Genomic DNA, 18503 nt, shown 5'->3' on the forward strand with positions numbered 1-18503 from the left:
CCAGGTAAGTGTAAGGCAGATGAACTCTCCAGGAACGGTACAGTGCAGCCCATCCTACCACGTTTGGCATATAGTGGTAGGATGCAAGACGCTATGAAGAAGGCAACACCAGGTGGAACAACATCACCACCTGTCAGGTCACAAGAGGAAGAGGAGGAAACAGTTCTTCACCTTCTCTGTACATGCCCTGCGCTAGCCCAAATACGCAAGAATTACCTAGGTTTAACTGGTTCCATTGAGCTTCGGAGGTTCATATGGTATCACAATGGGCCATTTAACTGGCCTAAGTGTGTCCGTTTTCCATCATGGACAGCCACTTTAACCTAACCTAACCTCCAACAAACATAAGAAAATCCGCAGAAAGCAAAATATCCACATCTTGTTCATTAATAATATTAATAACAAAAAAAAATAAAACAACCGCTTATCAACTATATTGTAAAGAATAAGCAAAACGCCAAATTGGGCAACCAACAAATTTATTAAAAATCAATAAAAAGTCAAACATCATGGTATGGTTTGACTTTAAATCAACATAAGCACCAAACAAGCTTCTCACACCCTGATCCTCGCCTCTGAACTTAGACCTCCTCTATAAGATACATAACACTCATACGATACAAAATAAACTTAAAAAAAACACACTCACTTTCCAAAGCAAACACGAATACGTTGTGTCCTTTTGTGCGATTCCGAGGACATCGATACGAATGGGTACATTGCTCCAAAGGTTACCAATTTTGTCATTATTTTTGCACTTGGTGACATTTTAATTTTTTGAGCATCTGGCCATTTTTTAAGAATTAAGAACAGTCAATTTATTTAATATGTTCTCAAAAATTGGAAGCAAATCTAAGCGCTTTTGTTAAGTATGATTTAGACGAATGATGAATAAATGTATTCAATTGACATACTGAATTACTTCATTAAGAAAAAGAGGCTGTGATGCGACCCACACTGATTTCTTCCCATCCCGTCTTTCTATTTGTCTTGCTTAAAAGTTTGTAAGTTTTTGTGTTGGGTTGAAACATTTGTCATTTGAATTATACTTAAAAAATTTAAAATTACCAACAATATTTTTCATATATGTAAATAAATCGTTTAGTTTGAAAAACTAGTTTTGTTAAATAGATTTTCAGTCGAAAACAAATTTGAATTTTTATAAAAAAAACTGCTGAATATCGAAAACAATATATTCTTTGAAATAAAAAAGTTTTTAGACAATATTTTTAATTTCTGAAAAGCAATTTGAGTCGAAAGTAAATTTTTAGCAACTTTTGTTAAGTTTTTTGTTTAGGTTTTTATTTTTTTTTCAAAATTTTACTGAATACTGACAACAATTCATTCTAAAAGATAAAAGTAGTTTAAAGCCAATATCTCAAAGTTTTGAAAATATATTTGAGTAGAAAATTAATTTTTACCAACTTTGAGTAATGTTTTTTTAAGGTTTTTATTTTTTATAAAAAAAAACTTTATTTTTCGTTTAACAAAATTTTTTTGCAAGATAAAATCATTTTGAGTTCGTAAAATTTTCGAGGTCAAACATTTTTTTTCAGTTTTTTTGATTTATGAAAAAAACCGTTAATTGGATTTTTTTTTAATATACTTGTTTGGTAGAACTTTACAATATATTAAATAGAATTTAATTCAAGTCTTTGTCGTCGTTGGTTCGTTTTTTTTTAAAACTGTTATAGTAAAAAAAATCAGCCACTTAATTTTCTTGATACCCCTTTCTACATCTTTCTGCCTTGTTATTTGTATAACAAAATTGATTTGAAGTCGATATCTGTTCTGGTTCTTGAGTTATGGACTACGAAAAAAACGTCGCTAACGTACGGGCGTATGGACGTACGGACGTCCTTGAAAAGTCGAAAAATGTCAAAATTTTCAATTTATCAAATCGGACCCATTCCAATAACTTTCTATGGGAAGTTAATTATGTTTTAAATAATCTCTAATTTTAAGTATATGCATGTCAAATATTTTAAAATAACGGTGGATTTATTTAAGCCTAATCTGTGACATCTTTAATTTGTTATTTAACTAATCGAATTTTCATAATATATAATCAACAGGAAGAAAAAGTTTTATGAATTGTTATTTTGGTATTCGGTATGACAAATCTGTTATATAATCGGAAATCACATCTGTTATAAACTGTCAAGAATTTGAAAGTATCAAATAGTCTCTAATAAATCGAATTTGTGGAATAAACCATATCAAAAACTTTCATACATTTTTAAATATAAAAGATAAAAGACAAACTTTTGTGACTTTTATCGTAAATTGTTTTTATTTTTCTCAAGTTTAAAAAAAATACTATTTGGTATATTGTGTAAAAAAAGAGAAATTAGTCATAACACAAACAATTGAACACAATTAATATTAAGTTATTTTTAGATAAAATCACAAAGCTACGTGGAACTCCAATAATTAGCAAATTATGTATAAGTTAATATCTGATTTTGTACGTCAATTATGTCTTGTGTACGTTTTTGATTTATATTGAGTAACAACTGATAATGACAAACAAAATCGAGGTCTGTTTCGGAACACATTTCTGTTTCCGAAGTTTATAACAGACATTATAAAATTAGTTCAAGCTGTTGAATACCGATTATAAAACATCATTTATCGCAAGAACATTTTATTATTTATAATATATATGTTATAACAAAATAACATGATTCGCGGAAGGGGTCTAATTGTTTTGAGTTTAACGCTTTAAACAAAAAAATTGTTTTAGTAATTTTTAATCAAATTTGGTCATTTTTATTTTCAAGTGGCAACCATGTTTCACCTCTCCTGCTTCACGATACCTATAACTATATTATATACTGTACTTATATAATATATGCATATATGAAAATAAATCGGAGAAAAACCAATGCAAACGTAGAGTAAGGGCAATGAACCTATATTATTCAATTTGTCCAAATGTCAACTTTTCTATGGCGGGGACATAGGAGCCACTGAAAGACTGAAACTAAATTCAGTTTGAGTGTTTGAAATTAGAATACTATCAGTAGGGGTAACTAAATGTGTGTTTTTATTCCATTTCGGACACTCGCTTAAGTGAAGGGGATGGTTGGTTTTCATTCAAAATATCTACATATGTATGCATGCATATTATAGAAATCGTCTTTTTTGTTTTGCTTACAGTTTGAAAATACAAACATTTTATTTGTATAAGAAAAGTTGTTGAGTAAATAAATAGGAATGCGAATAGACGAAAAGTTTCCAAAAGTTTCACAACAAACGAAATGTTTTCTGTATAAAATGATAAGAAACGTTAATATCGGCTGTCTGTCATAGTTTCTTAAATACAAAAGCCTGACTTCTTATCCAGTGCTGTACAGGACCGCGTTCTTACGAAAATGTATTGACCTCTTACGTGAGGGGGCTGATTTTAAAAACGCTACAATATTGGGTACAAAATTTAGAATGCGACTTAGAGCAAATATTCAAATCCATTGAAAGATATTAAAGTATTTGTGAAATCGTTGAATTAAAGTTCATCTACAAATAAAGTGGACAAATTAACATTGTCAAATTGATTAGTCTCAATCATTTTCAATCGAACTCAGGCACAGATGTCTTAATATGTATAATATGTAAGTAAATTTGGAATGTAAAAGTTTTTCTTTTCAAAAAAAAAACGATAAATGTTTGATTATCTCACATTTCTTAATTTTTAAGAAATGACTACATCACGCTTTGCAATACTGCATTAACCCCTCACTTTCCTTGGTTATTTGGGAAACAAAAGCATGAAATCAATATCCTTTTTTGTTCTCATAATATTTCAGTTGAAACTAATTCAGTTTTTTGTTGCTTTTATGTATATATTGTTCGTGTTTTGTACAACAAAATTGTCACATTATTGCATAAAATTATTCTGAAACTAATATTAGTTTTGGTTCATAAAATATGTATTCGAAGTGAAAATACTTTTTTAATTTTTTTTGTTTAAAAAAACGTTAATTGAACTTTTTTCAAAATGATACTATTTTGGTATAACGTCACATTATATAGTTGCAGTTGCTAGAGTCATTCCCAAATTTTTGGGTGGTAATTTCAGTAAAACTAATTAATTTTGAAGCCGGAATCTCTACAGGTTCTTAAGATATGGATATGGTATCTCGAACACACGCACACTCAAAGCATCTCTCTAAAAACCTTTGCTTTAGATTCAATGGACCAATTTTTAAAAAATTAAATTCGACACATCGGACAGTTTAGATCCAAAGTACACAATTTTTACTCTAGTACATGCTTTTTTTAAGACTAAATTATTCCTTAAACCGTTGAAAATTCTTCAATAGCTTGATGATTTGTGAAGACAGTATAATTATACTTCATACATTTGTTATGAGGTTTCTAAGAAATAAATAAACCCACAAATTTTAAGTGCATTTTCTTTTTAATTTCCTAAAAAAGCGTAATCTTATGCCAAGTTAATTTTGTTTTTAACTTTGCAAAGGAAGCTATTGTAATCGGAGTTTTTCGGATTAAACATTTTGACTTTTCTCGACATTTCAATGTCAATAGAGTCGAAATAAAAGAATTCATTTTTATATTGAGGCATGATACCAAACAAGTATTTGTCACCTCGAATATTTGGTCTCCAAAATAATTTTGTGCAACAAATAATAACGTTTTTGACATCTGGTAAAATTTTGAGAAACATCGAATTAAACATTTTTTATTTTTTATTTTTAAGGAGTAATTCAACTTACAGCTTACAACCGATCCGTTTGACTTTCAGGATAGAAAAGAAGTATTTATTTCATAAAGAGTACAGGTTAAAATTTTAACAATACATACAAAAAAGCAGTTATGTGTGTTTAGTACTATTGAATGTGTTCAGGGAATATGAATGAAATTTAAGTTAATAATGCACATCATTTACAATTACTTTTTTTTTAATTTTGACTCAAAAATATTCAAACTTTTCTTTTGTAGTGAATATATCAGCTAACTGATTATTAGTTGGAATATAGCAAATCTCAAACAAATTTTCAAAATAATTTCCTGTTAAAAAGTGCACACGAGAATTAATGTACTTGGTCCTCGAATGGTATTCAGGATTTTTAATTAAATTGAAAGCTCCTTGGTTGTCTAGATGTTCAATCACATCAGTTCTTTTAAGGCTTCTGACGCAGCCACTTGCTCGGCTTCAGTTGACGATAACGCTGTACAACGTTGTTTTCGAGATCCCCAAGAAATTGGTGACTCTCCCAGTAAAAAGACGTATCCGCTATTTAAACGTCGAGTATCAACATCGCCAGCATAATGAGAGTAACTGTAACACAAGAGATTAAAATTGCTTTGTTTTTTGAAAAATGTTGCCATGTTAAAACGGCTCAAAAGTCGCTGTATATAGACAGACTAGAAAACATGGACTTCTCCTATCCAAATTAAGATAGTACCTTGCCTCACTTATGTTGAGCTCAAGATGTTTCTTCAAGTAGGTAACCAAGTCATCAACTTCCCTCATGTCATTTAAACCATTCCATTACCCATCATCTATCTATAGCGCGATGATAACAATTCTGCTCTACAATGATCGAGAAGTTAAGAAAGGTTCTAGTTTCTTGAAATTTGTTTGAAATCGTATAATATTTTGTTCAGCTTGCACACTCTTCCTGATCTGTCATCATATCCCACTGGCTGTGATACATAAATTTCCTCTTCTAAAGTTCCATTCAAGAAGTGTAATAAAAGACGTCTACATGCAGCTATGATGAGCTTCCATTTCTTCATCCATAGCAATCTTTCACATTTCTGAATTCTCTGATTTTATGGCTTCAATTTTAGTCAATGGCTCTAACATCCCAGCCATAAAAGCATGCCCTTCATTAATAGTAGCAGAAAATAGACTTCGATAAGCAACTGGTTCCAAATTTTCATTACTGCGAAGGCTAGAGTTAATATTAGACTGTGCAATTCCTGTGTTTTTTTATTTTTGCCACGATAAAGTTTCGATTCTTTCTCTTGAATTCTTTTTGATGAAGTTTTCTCATTGTTTTCAGAAAAAAGAATTTCCTTTATCTGAACTGGTTAAGGTTCCTTTTCATCTGCCGAACTAAATAGATCATCTTCGATTCCTTTTCTGTGTTTCATCTCATCTGTCGTCATTGCACTTTCTTTTAGCTCATCAGCAACACCAAGTGGTTTATTAGGCACCCCTACACTCTCCCTGTTCACTTACACATTTATTAGATTCTGGTACCCAAATACGATATTCTTTGCTGTTATCTGGATAACCAACAAAGACTCCTTTTTTGTTTGGGAACATGAATGAAAAAATTGCTACAAAAAATTCTTAAGTTACTTATACTGGAAGTTTCCTTAAACCACAGCTCATATGGACTCTTATTCTTGATGGGACATATTCCGAAACGATTCAGTAAATTAACTGCGGTACTGATAGTTTAAGGGGCAAGTTGTTGGCGTGTATTACAGTTCTTGCTCTTTTGACAATAAACCGCATGTCCCTCTCAGCACAACTGTTGTGTTATTCCACGTGTTGCCAAAAGATCTTGTGCTTTTGTATTTAAGAACTCCAATCTCCAATCTAAGCTTTGCCATCTTTTAAAATCTTGTATTTTTCGCTGTCAGATATTAGCGAGTAATTTTTATCTAGATCACTTCCCGAAGAAAACAAATTTACCCTTATGTCCGGAACAAAAATACTTTTGTAAGCGGTTTTTAATCCACTTTTGATAATTGAATTCTTCTATATATTTATTTCAAGCCTGCGATGTGCTTTTATCTGTGTCCCATTTCCAACAATTATCATCACTGGGGTCTCCAATTCTTCATAAGAACTGAACCATTCTCTGCGAAACACATATGTTCACACGCTCCCGAATTCAAGACTCAATCGTCCACTATCACAGCATATCCATTTATCCAATGTTGATTGTCTCGCAAATAAATGCCTCACAATTACTTACTTTACTCTTGGTACTCTCACGATTGGCAAAATAAAGCTGATTTGTATTGCTTCTGCGCTTTGGACAATTATTGCTTGCATAATAAGCATTTACCTTTTCGTTTCTGAGAGCTATGATTCCTATTGTTATCGGATTGAATTCAGTCGAATGGCAGTCGAATCCCACGCAGTAAAAAATTTACAAATTTGTCGGGTAACGTGATCAAAACTTTGGTATAACTAACATTGAATCAGAAACCAATTCAACGGCTTCTCTTAGCTGTTGAGTTGCAATATCATCATTTTTGTCTTTTTGAAAACTATAAAATCGCTGTTGTAGCATATTAATGCTTGTATTTAATTTTTGATCATATATGGAACAGAGCTTAGACCACATTTGATTCGATAACAAGCATATCATAATATGAAAAAAAAAGCTAGTGGCTACTTAGTCAAGGGATTCCCATTGGCTTAATCTAACTACAAAACTAGTTGAAATTTCTTACGTAGTGTAAAAAACTCGGCTACAAAGTAAGTGGATAATGTTTTTGACGTTTCACAATCAGCTGCTCGGTAAAAACACACGAATGCAAAATAAAATAAATCGTTCAGTATTTAAATACAAATATAAATCATTCAAATTGTGTCTTAAATTTAAGTTAAAGTTATCAAATCAAAAATGTTTCTTATCTATACTTCTATATCTACATATATCTATATCTATGCTATTATATAAAAGCGAAACCATTTTAAAGTTTGTTACGCACGATCTCAAAAAGTAGTCAACCGATTTATTTGTAATATATTTCATTATTTTCCATATTGTTATAAGTGTTTATGGCTTTAATTTTTTTCATTAATTATTTGTCAAACTTAAATATTATTAATTTTACATTTTTTGTCCATTTTTTCATTAGTTGACTTATACAACCACTCATTGCTTCATAAAGTCAACATTTTGGCGCAAACTTTAAGCCTAATCACTTCTAAGTTAAACATACAACCTGAGAAATAAATAAAAACAAATTATAAAATTATAAACTTTTTGAATTTATTTTATCCAGGAAATTAGATTCCAACATTTTTAATTTTATTTTCTTCGTTCTTCATTAAGTTTTTTCACTTACCTACCTACCTACATATTCAATTTTTCTGTATTTTATAGTTCATCAACTAACCTACACACACACATTGTTTTTTTGTTTCTCTAATTCTATCGTCATATCGCTGAGCAGTGTGGGCTCTTTTTTTTAAGTAACTGTGGACATTTAATTAACTACAGTGATATTTTTTATCTGAAATTAGATCTTTTTTATTTTTCTGGTTGGAGGAAGTGAATAGATTATAATTCTTCCAATTTAAAAATAAAAAAAGTTATATTATAATAGCTTGAATTACCAATTTTGTATCCTTTCCTCGAACGATGAACTCGAAGAAGGTTTTTCAGTTTTCTCAAAAACTGAAAGACATTAAACCATCTAGTTTTCAGTTTTTGATCAAAAACAAATAAGAGCAATAAATTCTGAAATAAAAACAGTGGTAATTAATCTTGAAGTATTGAAAAATTACACTTTAACCCTTTTTTTTACTTTTTTTTTGCACAAATTTTGACTTTAAAACTATTTTTTTCAAAAACTATGCATAGTTTTGACTTGATTCAAAAACAAGCTAATAGACAAAAATGATAGCTTTAAAAAAGGTATAAAACTTAATTGTAAGTATTACCGTTATTTTTTAATTATTTTTTTCCATTTAATGTACATATTTTTTTTAAATTGCCCCTACCGCCTAAACGGGGGGAGATAGACACAATGTATTTGAAGTTAATAATGTTCATTCAACACTTTTAAGCAAGACAAATCAACAGACTGGATAGGAAGTTATCAGTGTGGGCCTCATCACTGCCTTCTTTTTGGTTGTGTAGTGCACGTGCTTATGGGGTTATGAATACCCTTGCAATAATCAGTCACAGTGCGAGCAAAAGGATTGGAGGACAGGATTAGAAATGAGATACCGATGCACATTAGTTTTGAATGTCTCAAAATTGTAATGAACTGGAATATTGAACCTGGTAATGAATTCAACATGTGTGGCTAAAGTAAGAATCTCTATGCTTAACACTACGAACGAAATTTGGGTCATGGGTAAACCGATGAGCATTCTAGAAGCACGGGTATTACGGTTAAATTATCTGAGGGGAGGAACAAACTGGGATCGGTAAACTAGAACAGTGTTTAAAGGTTTGTAATAGAATCAAATACTATAACAAAATCCATCCAAATGCTTTCGTCCATTTTAGGAGCTATCACATTGTTTAAGTGAACTAAAAAGAGAAATTGAATTTTATACAAAAACTTCAATTCCATTAATCTAGGAAACCTCGAAAATTGTGAGTCGATTTGCTTGCAATCACTACTGGCCACTTGACAACACCAAACAAAACTTTAGCTAGTCTCATCTCATTTTTTGCTGTCTAACCTTGGCTGTGTTATGTGAATTATGTGGCTCTAAGTTGCAGCTAAAGTGTAATAGGTAATATGTGGTGAAAAACACATCGTGTTTTTTTATAGATAAAAATAACATAAATTGTTCCATTGAAAAAAAGTTAAAAAATTAGTTTCGGAGTGCGCCACCGCCCTTCATGACACTCAGGGAACCAAACTTAAAAGTTTAACGGGTTGCGGGAGCAATTCTTAAATTGAAGACAAATCTTTCCATAGCGGGATATTCTACTTGCACACCAAATATGGCTTGATCTTGATACGAATTCGATTGATAAAAGTTCGAAAGTTCGAAAGAAACAAAAGTTTATGTAATGAAGTACAAGGAAATAGTTATTCAACTTTTTTTGTGAATAAAATGAACTTGTATTTTAATAATTTTGAATTCTTAATCATAACATCATTTTATATTGCAACGCTGGCAAAACCACTGCGTAAGCTTTTCCATCTATTCTACTCTAAAGGGCACTTTCTGGCCGGATGGAAAATAGCATTTGCCTATCCCTAAAAAAGGCGGATCCTCTTCCCACTCCAACATCGGCCAATACCACTCAGGTCACTTCTTTCTAAATTCATGGAAATGCATATTAATTTTCAGCTTAAGAAATAGCTCGAAGAAAAGAAGTTTCTTAATGACCGACAGTTTGGCTTTCGTAGCAATAAGTCCAGTGGATAATCTCACAGAACAGTGGAACAAATCTTTCTATCGTTTTGCAGAAAGTAAGATTATTGCACTTGATATTTCAAAGGCATTTGAATATTCGTGCATTTGGTATGGATGAATTCCTTCTTCTTTAAAATAGAAACTATCTTTTGAAATCTGAAACTCATAAAATAAATGGTTCCGTTTTTTCGCCGATAAACCATCTCTTGTCTGTCAGCGATGCGAGCGGGGGTGTAAACCTCTCCTTTCCTTACTACCATTACAACTACGGGTTTCAGGCCCCCACGGCTGATCCTGGCAGCCCACCCTTGCATCCGACGGATACCACCTTGGCTACTATATAATCAACTTTCAGTAAACGGTATGTGTATCACAGATCACCCCCAAACTCACAATAATTTCTTGTAACAATTGTTTCAAAGAATCATTAGTTTTGTGATTGTAATATTTTTTTATTTAACTAATAATATGATATCTTGGCCTATGAAAACTTAATACAAGCTATATCTAATTACCAAAGCTTTACCAACAACTCAAATGGGGTTCAACTTGCTCACTATTTAGCGCAGTGTTAAACTGAACTGAATACGCAAAAAAAAATTTTGAAGATAATTTCATTTCCAAAAATTAATGTTTGAATTGTGTTGATGCTTATTATCCCCATGACAAACAAACAAAAAATCAGAAAGAATTATCAAACTTAGTTTATGTGTAATGTGCAATAAGACTTAAGAGGAACTGGCCGCCGGCCGCGCCGTCCGCACAGTAGGCAGTCACATTGAAAACATGATTAAGGGTGTCACTAAGGGATTCCAATAACGGCGTTACATCTGAAAACAACACAGTTATTGAGATTCGTAACTTCTTGGGTTAGAAGTACATTCGTCGCGTTGCGATGGCACCCGGTCGTTAACTCGACCGCGCAAAAAGACGTGCTCATTGTTGAAGGTAACGACATCGAAGCTGTTTCTGGTTCAGCAGCTTTGATCCAACAATCTACAACTGTGAAAACCAAGGATATCCGTAAGTTCTTGGATGGTCTGTACGTGTCTGAGAAGACAACTGTTGTTAAGGAAGCTAACTAAGTTAAATAAATCAAGTTGGTTCCCTAAGCCTCCAAGAATCATAATGCAAAAGTAAAAAAAAAGAAAATGGTGATTCAACCAAGGATTACCTTTGTGAAATTTTTGAAGTCACACGAGTACACTTTTTACTTAATTTTTCAGAAACTCATGTACTCAGATCTTCTCAATTTCGTTATGTTATATTGTTGTCAGAGAACGAGAGGTTCCGCATATGATCATACTTATATGAAAAATATCATCTGTAGGTATATGAAAAATATATTCAATTGGATTTATCACACATTGCTTCCAAATTACTTAATTATACGAAATTTGTCTGCTTTTTTACCTTACACATGATTTCTTTGACATCCAATCATGTTCTTACTGTATCCATGTGTGTGTGGACGTATGAATGAACTGTAGGTATCTATACTCATATTTGTATACACCCCCCAGGTTAAACTGTTTTAATTAAATTTTCACATTTGAATCGATGATATTGTTTCTATTTAGAGCGATCTATAAAAGAAATTTTAGATGAAAACAATAACATGCACAAAGTGGTCATTAGAGATGGCTCTTTTCGAAAAGGATTCCATAATATCCCCTTAACTGAGATTTCCGGTTGAACACTTTGCCTTCGCCTTCGCCTTCGCCAGAAACAACAAACAGACAGCTAGCAAGGACAGTAGAGAGGGTACACACAGGTATACATAATGTTTATATAACTTGCGGTATGGGTTTACGCAGCTGTATACGCAACGCATACATCAGGTATTCGTTACCACGTCATGTTGTGCTTTTTAAGGGAAGAAGGAAAGATGACAGTTTACTCCTTTTCAAAAGGATATGGGTCCAAAATTGATTTCAAAATCAAATCTCTTTTGCATAAACAACTTCTAATTTCTTGAAAATACATGAGCAAAAGGAGTTAGACAAAGGTCTATATAGGAATGAAGAAGGGAAGGAGTCGAACCCATTGAGGGCTTCCACATCCTCAACCCAATTAATACACTAGATATAATATGTTCTCCCTTTATAGAGAACAGGGATGCTCTTTGGTTTAGTGGGCGTGTAGCGCAAAGAAACATCACTTCATGTGGAAACCCCTAAGTTTGCGTCTGACCATATCAATTCAACAATGACTTTGAGGTAGCTCAATATCAACACATTGGTTTAACGTGAATTGAGAAACCCAAAGCCAAAACATTGCATTCATGTTAAATTGCAATGCAGTACACTAAAGTTGGGAGTTTAGGAGGGTTCCTAACATGGGTGAGCTACATACATACGAGTACACAATCTATCTGGAATGTGGGTTTGAAAAGACAAAAGGGTTTTGTTTGTAGTTAGTTCTTAGAGTGTGGGTTGGTCGTATGAACTGATTTTAAGACTATATTTTTGATAGATATACATTTGGAAATTATATATATATACATATATACGTACGCATGTATAGCTTACAAATTGAACTGATATTAAGTGAGTTTTAGTCAAATACAAAAAGGCTTTGCACAGAAGAAAAGTAATTAAAATTAAGCCTTTTAAATCGCTATTTAGGCCATTTATGAAAATACAAACACACGACAATTTTTCAGACTACTTGAACAATACTTTCACAGAAATAGAATTATTTGCGTGAACGTAACATAAGGTATTTTTCCTATTAATACTAGTCATACAGTGATTGATATTTAAATGCCTTCATTACCAACATTTAAAAAAAAAATATGAAATAGAATTTAAATTTCATCTACAATTTTGCACTCTCGAAGTAATTAGGGTAGACCTGAATTATTTAAATTAGAAGCATTTCGTGAAATCAAGTAATGAGAACGAATCTATTTTAATGACTTTTAATTTGCATGTAATAATTGATACACAAAAGTTGTTGACTTTTTTTAAATGTATTTAACAATCAAATGCACCTGCACTAGTCAAGAAAGAAAATATTCTTCATTAAAAAACTAAGCTGGGATGGGACCGACACTGACAACTTGCCACCCGTACCTGTATGTAGATTTGTTTAAATACGGTATTCTACTTATTTTCCCTTCTTTAGGTATCTCCAGATTCAATTAATAAACAATATACGAGTATATGTGTATGTATATAAATATATTGAACATATACAAAATTAGATGCAGTTTGTGGAACACACAAAACATCTACTCTTAATTTTTAAAACGAAACTGATAATATGATATGTACATTAAATACGTTTGACATTTCAGGCATCAAAAATGGAGCTAAGTTCGAGTAACGATCTTTGGCTGGCAACTCACAAAAGTAACCCTTTCAAAAACTTTGTACGACACTTCTATAAATTCGCGATGAATAGGCTCTCAATTTCTTTTTTTATTTGAATAGAACCCATTGAATAATCATTGAATTCATCATCCTATCTGGGGTAAAATATATCAAGAATTCCATCAATTAATCAATCATTGATGTCAACATCCTAAGCCAACACGTGGATGCTCTTTTAACATGACAGTGTCTGAAAAGGACGTGGCATGACAAACTCCCGCATCGGGAATGAATGAAATTAATTGCCAAGCATTGTAAGACCTATAGGACTAAGGAGTTCGTTTATGTAAAGCATTCATTTCAAAGAAGAGATGTTCAATCAAAGGGAAATTTTGAACTCACGACACCAGCAACAACCTAAATCTAAAGAGGGAAGTTGATAGAAGATGAAGGATAGAACTAAAAAAGTTTAAAAGTTTTTTATTTATGAACATTTCAACATAGTTTTGTTTATCTGTTCTACAAAGCAGATCACAAAACTATCTAAACAGTGTTTTAAACTTCTAACGAAATAAAGTTTAATATGGCCTTGCAAAGGAAGTTTCATCTCTTTCCACATAACAGAGTAGACATTTAAACAAATAATTTAATTGTTAGACAATTTACAATTTGGAGTAAGAAGAAAGTAAAGAATATTCTCTTTTCTTATAATTTATGATTGCATAAAAGTTATTAGAAAAAAAGCAAGCAAGTCATAGAGTAGTGTCAGAAATAGAAAGAAATGAACATCAGCAGTGCCGTTTGCTTGCGTAGTTGGAATGAGCATTTCATTTTTTTTACTATTTGATATGACATTCTTTTTAAACCATTTTTGGGATGATTGAATTTTGAAAGATGAATATTAAGATATTTTGCAAACTGCTTTAAAAAGTTGTGTCATTTTTAACTTCCCATAGAAAGTTATTGTAATGGGTCCCATTTGTCAAATTAAAAATGTTGACATTTCTCGACGTTTGAGGGCCTTAGAGTCAAAATAAAAGATTTTAAGAAAGTTGTTTGTGCGTGCGTGTGTAGGTACATTCGTTCGCAACGTACGTATATATTTTACATATTTTTTTGAAAACAATTTAATTAATGGTTTTTTATATAAATCAAAAAAACTTTGTCGACTCGAAAATTTTACGAATAAAAATGATTTCATCTCCTAAACAATTTTGTGCAACGATAATGATATTAACGTTTTAAGCATCTATAAAAACATTACACAAAGTTGTTAAAAATTGAATTTCGACTCAAATATCGTTTCAAAAACTTGAAGTTATGGCTTCAAACTTATTTCATCTTATATGAAATATGGTTTTCAACATTCAGTAAAATTTTGAGAAAAATCGAATCGGCAGTTTTTTTTACAAAAATTAAAATCTTAAAAGGAAATTTAACAAAAGTTGGTAAAAACAGATTTTCGACTCAAATATCTTTTCAAGAATTTGAGATTATGGCTTTCAACTAATTTTTACTTCTAAAAAATATTGTTTTCAATATTCAGTAAAATTTTGAGAAAAATCGAATCAGCAGTTTTTTTTACAAAAAATAAAAACTTAAAAGGAAATTTAACAAAAGTTGGTAAAAACTCATTTTCGACTCAAAGATCTTTTCAAGAATTTGAAATTATGGAGTTCAACAAATGTTCACTTATAAAAAATATTGTTTTCAATAATCAGTAAAATTTTCAGAAAAATTGAATTGACAGTTTTTTCTTTTTAATAAAAACCTAAAAAATATGTATAAAAGTTGGAAAAAATTGATTTTCGACTCAAATATCTTTTCAAAACATTGAGATATAGACTTTAAACTACTTTAATCTTTTTAAAAATGTTATTTTTAACATTCGGTAAAATTTGAGAAAAATCGAATTGACAGTTTTTTTTACAAAAACCTAAAAAAAAATAGCAAAAGTTGGTGAAACTGATTTTCGACTCAATTATCTTTTCAAGAATTTGGCTTTCAACTAATTTGTACTTATAAAAAATATTGTTTTCAACATTCAGTAAAATTTTGAGAAAAATCTAATTGACAAATTTTTACAAAAAAATACAAACCTAAAAATAAAAACATTACTAAAACTTGGTAAAAATTTACTTTCGACTCAAATAGCTTTTCAAAAATTTAAAATATTGTCTTCATTTTTTTTTATTTCACAGAAAATGTTGTTTTCGATGTTCAGTAGTTTTTTTTTATAAAAATCCAACAGTCCGTTTTTTTATAAGAAAAATAAAATCTACAAAAACTAGTATGCAAATTTGGTAAAAATTAATGTTCGGTTCTTGATATCTCTCAAATTAATTTCATTCACCCATTCATTCATTCAAATTATTCAACTGACAACTTTTTTAACCCAACACGAAAATCTACAAACTCTTAAGCAAGGCAAATCGATAGACGGGATGGAAAGTTATAAGTGTGGGTCGAATCCCAGCCTCTTTTTTAATTTACTTTCAAAAGAAAATGATTAGTCCAAAGCTTGATGCGAAATGCATCAAAGTACAAAAACGAAAACTCCATTTATGAGACTTATTCTATAATCAATACAATGATCTGATATATTCCCAACTTTATCCCTACGATCATTATTATTAGCTATTTACAAGTAGGGAAGAATCTAAGATCCATTTGGTATTACAACGGATCGGAACAAATAGTTTGGTCTAAGTGTACTGGCCGTTTGAGCTAGCAGCCACATTAAATTGACCTAACCCTATGAAATTTCATTTTACTAGTTCATATTTCATCAATTAGTCAGAAAAAGAAAGCTGGAAACAATTTAATTTTTAATTTTAAAACATTTTTTACTAACGAAGAGGAAGTTTAATTTTAAATTAAAAAGTAGTTAACGACATTTTGATCCTACAACTTTGTCTGTAGATCTAACGGTTTTCAGAATACAGTTGTTCAAAAATTGGTACTTACAACATAACGAAATGATAATAGAAGATCAGCTACAAAGATAGAAGGGACACTTTTTTGCGCTGCTAAATGATGACCACAATGCAGAATTCAATCCACAATTGAACAACATGGGCAGATCTTCTAGGGTTATTGGCACCAGTCCCCCAACCAGTGCAGAGATAAGTAATGCGATACATCTTCCAGAGAAAAACAAAGGAGCTGGACCTGATGGTATTCGCGCAGAATTCTTAAAAGCAGACCCTTAGAAAGCTTCCCGTATTTTGCTTAAGCTCGTACAGGTTGTCTGGGAGAGTTTAACTTACCCAAGGGACTGGAAGGATGAAGTTATTGTAATGTTAATAAAGAAATGAAACCTCAAAAACTGTAATAATTGGCGCGGTATCACAGTTTTGTTCGTTTTTCCGAAGTTAATGGCAACTATTATTCTCGAGAGGATTAAGTCCAGGATCGATTCTTCCCTCAATATGCACCAAGCGGGGTTTCGCAGTGGCTGAACGTGTGTCGACCACATCATCACTTTGCGAATCATACTCTAACAATCATCTGAGTACCAATCGCCGCTGTACCTAATGTTTGTATATTTTGAGAAGGCGTTTGATCGGGTCAATCGTGAATGCATCTGGAGATCGCTTATTACGCAAGGAATCCCTGAGAAAATTGTCGCTGTTATTAAAGAATCGTACAACAACGCAAGGTGTTTTTGTTGCACAATGGACAGCTTTCCGACTCCTTCAATGTGTGTCAAGGAGTGAGACAAGGAGATGTCTTGTCACCAATTCTATTTTTACTGGCGATTGTCGATGTGATGACTGCCACGGTGGGTACAAGCTTAGCAACATAGATTATGCTGACGATATATGTCTCATGGCAAACAACGCGGCAGGCTTATATCAGATGAATTGGTGGCTATCTTAAGGATCAACACAAATAAGACCTAAGTAATGACCACGGGCCAAAGCACACAAGTTATTCTAAGGAAGGGGACCATAGAGGAGGTCGAGAAGTTTAATTATCTGGGACCTGGATTTTAACAGTAGAATAAACAAAGCCCATAGTGCATTTGGAATCCTTTCTCATGTGTGGAACTCTAGCAAAATATCGCTACGCACCAAGTTAAAACTCTTCGAACCCAATGTACAAATCAGTGCTGTTGCTGTTATATGCTTCTGAAACGTGAAACGCTCGCGCTCTGCCAAAATTTCGAGCAGAGTACAAGCTCTTGTTAATCGTTGTCTGCGCTCTATTCTGAAGATCCGGTGGCCGCAAACCATATCTAACGTTGAGCTGTGGAATAGGACCGCACAGAAAAAATTGGACGTAGACATCATGCAACGGAAATGGCGTTGAATAGGCCATACACTGAGGAAACCTAACAACAATATAGCAAAACAATCCGTCCAATGGAATCCCCAGGATAATAGACGCGTTGAAAGACCAAAGACAGCTTGGAGCTCATCAGTTTTGAAGGAGGCTCGGTCTCAAGGCATTCAATCGTGGCCACAGCTGATGTATTCACATTCTTGATTTTTCTTGTGTAGATTGGAAACCCTTTTACATTAACTTCTGCAATATAGAATCAACCAAAAAAGCAGTGGCAGCAACTTGGTTATATCAGATTTATAACAGGATTGTTTCTATTTTTTCCTATAGTAAAATATAAATCTGTTTTTATATTTTTGCAAAAATAATGTATACATACGTGTGTAAAAAAATACATTGAATTCGTATCGTACGCTCAGCGTTTGAGGTCGAGTATTTAAATAATTAACTACACCAACATTATATGCAAGTAACTATAAAAATACAATTACCGGATTTGACGGAATGTCATCTTCTATTCAAATGGCAAAGTTACAGGACTACAGACTAACAAAGTCGTTATTTTATATTCAATCATATCAATCTACATTTCAAAATACATGTATGTAATTTATTCAATATTCATACCATTATAAATCAAATGCAAACCGCATTTCCGTTTATCAGTATAAATGATCTGCCTTGTTATTAGTTGCTATCAAACATAATAATTATTAAATTACTTATTAGACAGTCTCCTATATAAGCAATGGGCTTAACTCAATTGCTATCAAATATAATTTCCAATCCGATTA

This window comes from Eupeodes corollae, chromosome 1 (genome assembly GCF_945859685.1).
Source record: "Eupeodes corollae chromosome 1, idEupCoro1.1, whole genome shotgun sequence".
In the NCBI taxonomy this organism is placed as follows: Eukaryota; Metazoa; Arthropoda; class Insecta; order Diptera; family Syrphidae; genus Eupeodes; species Eupeodes corollae.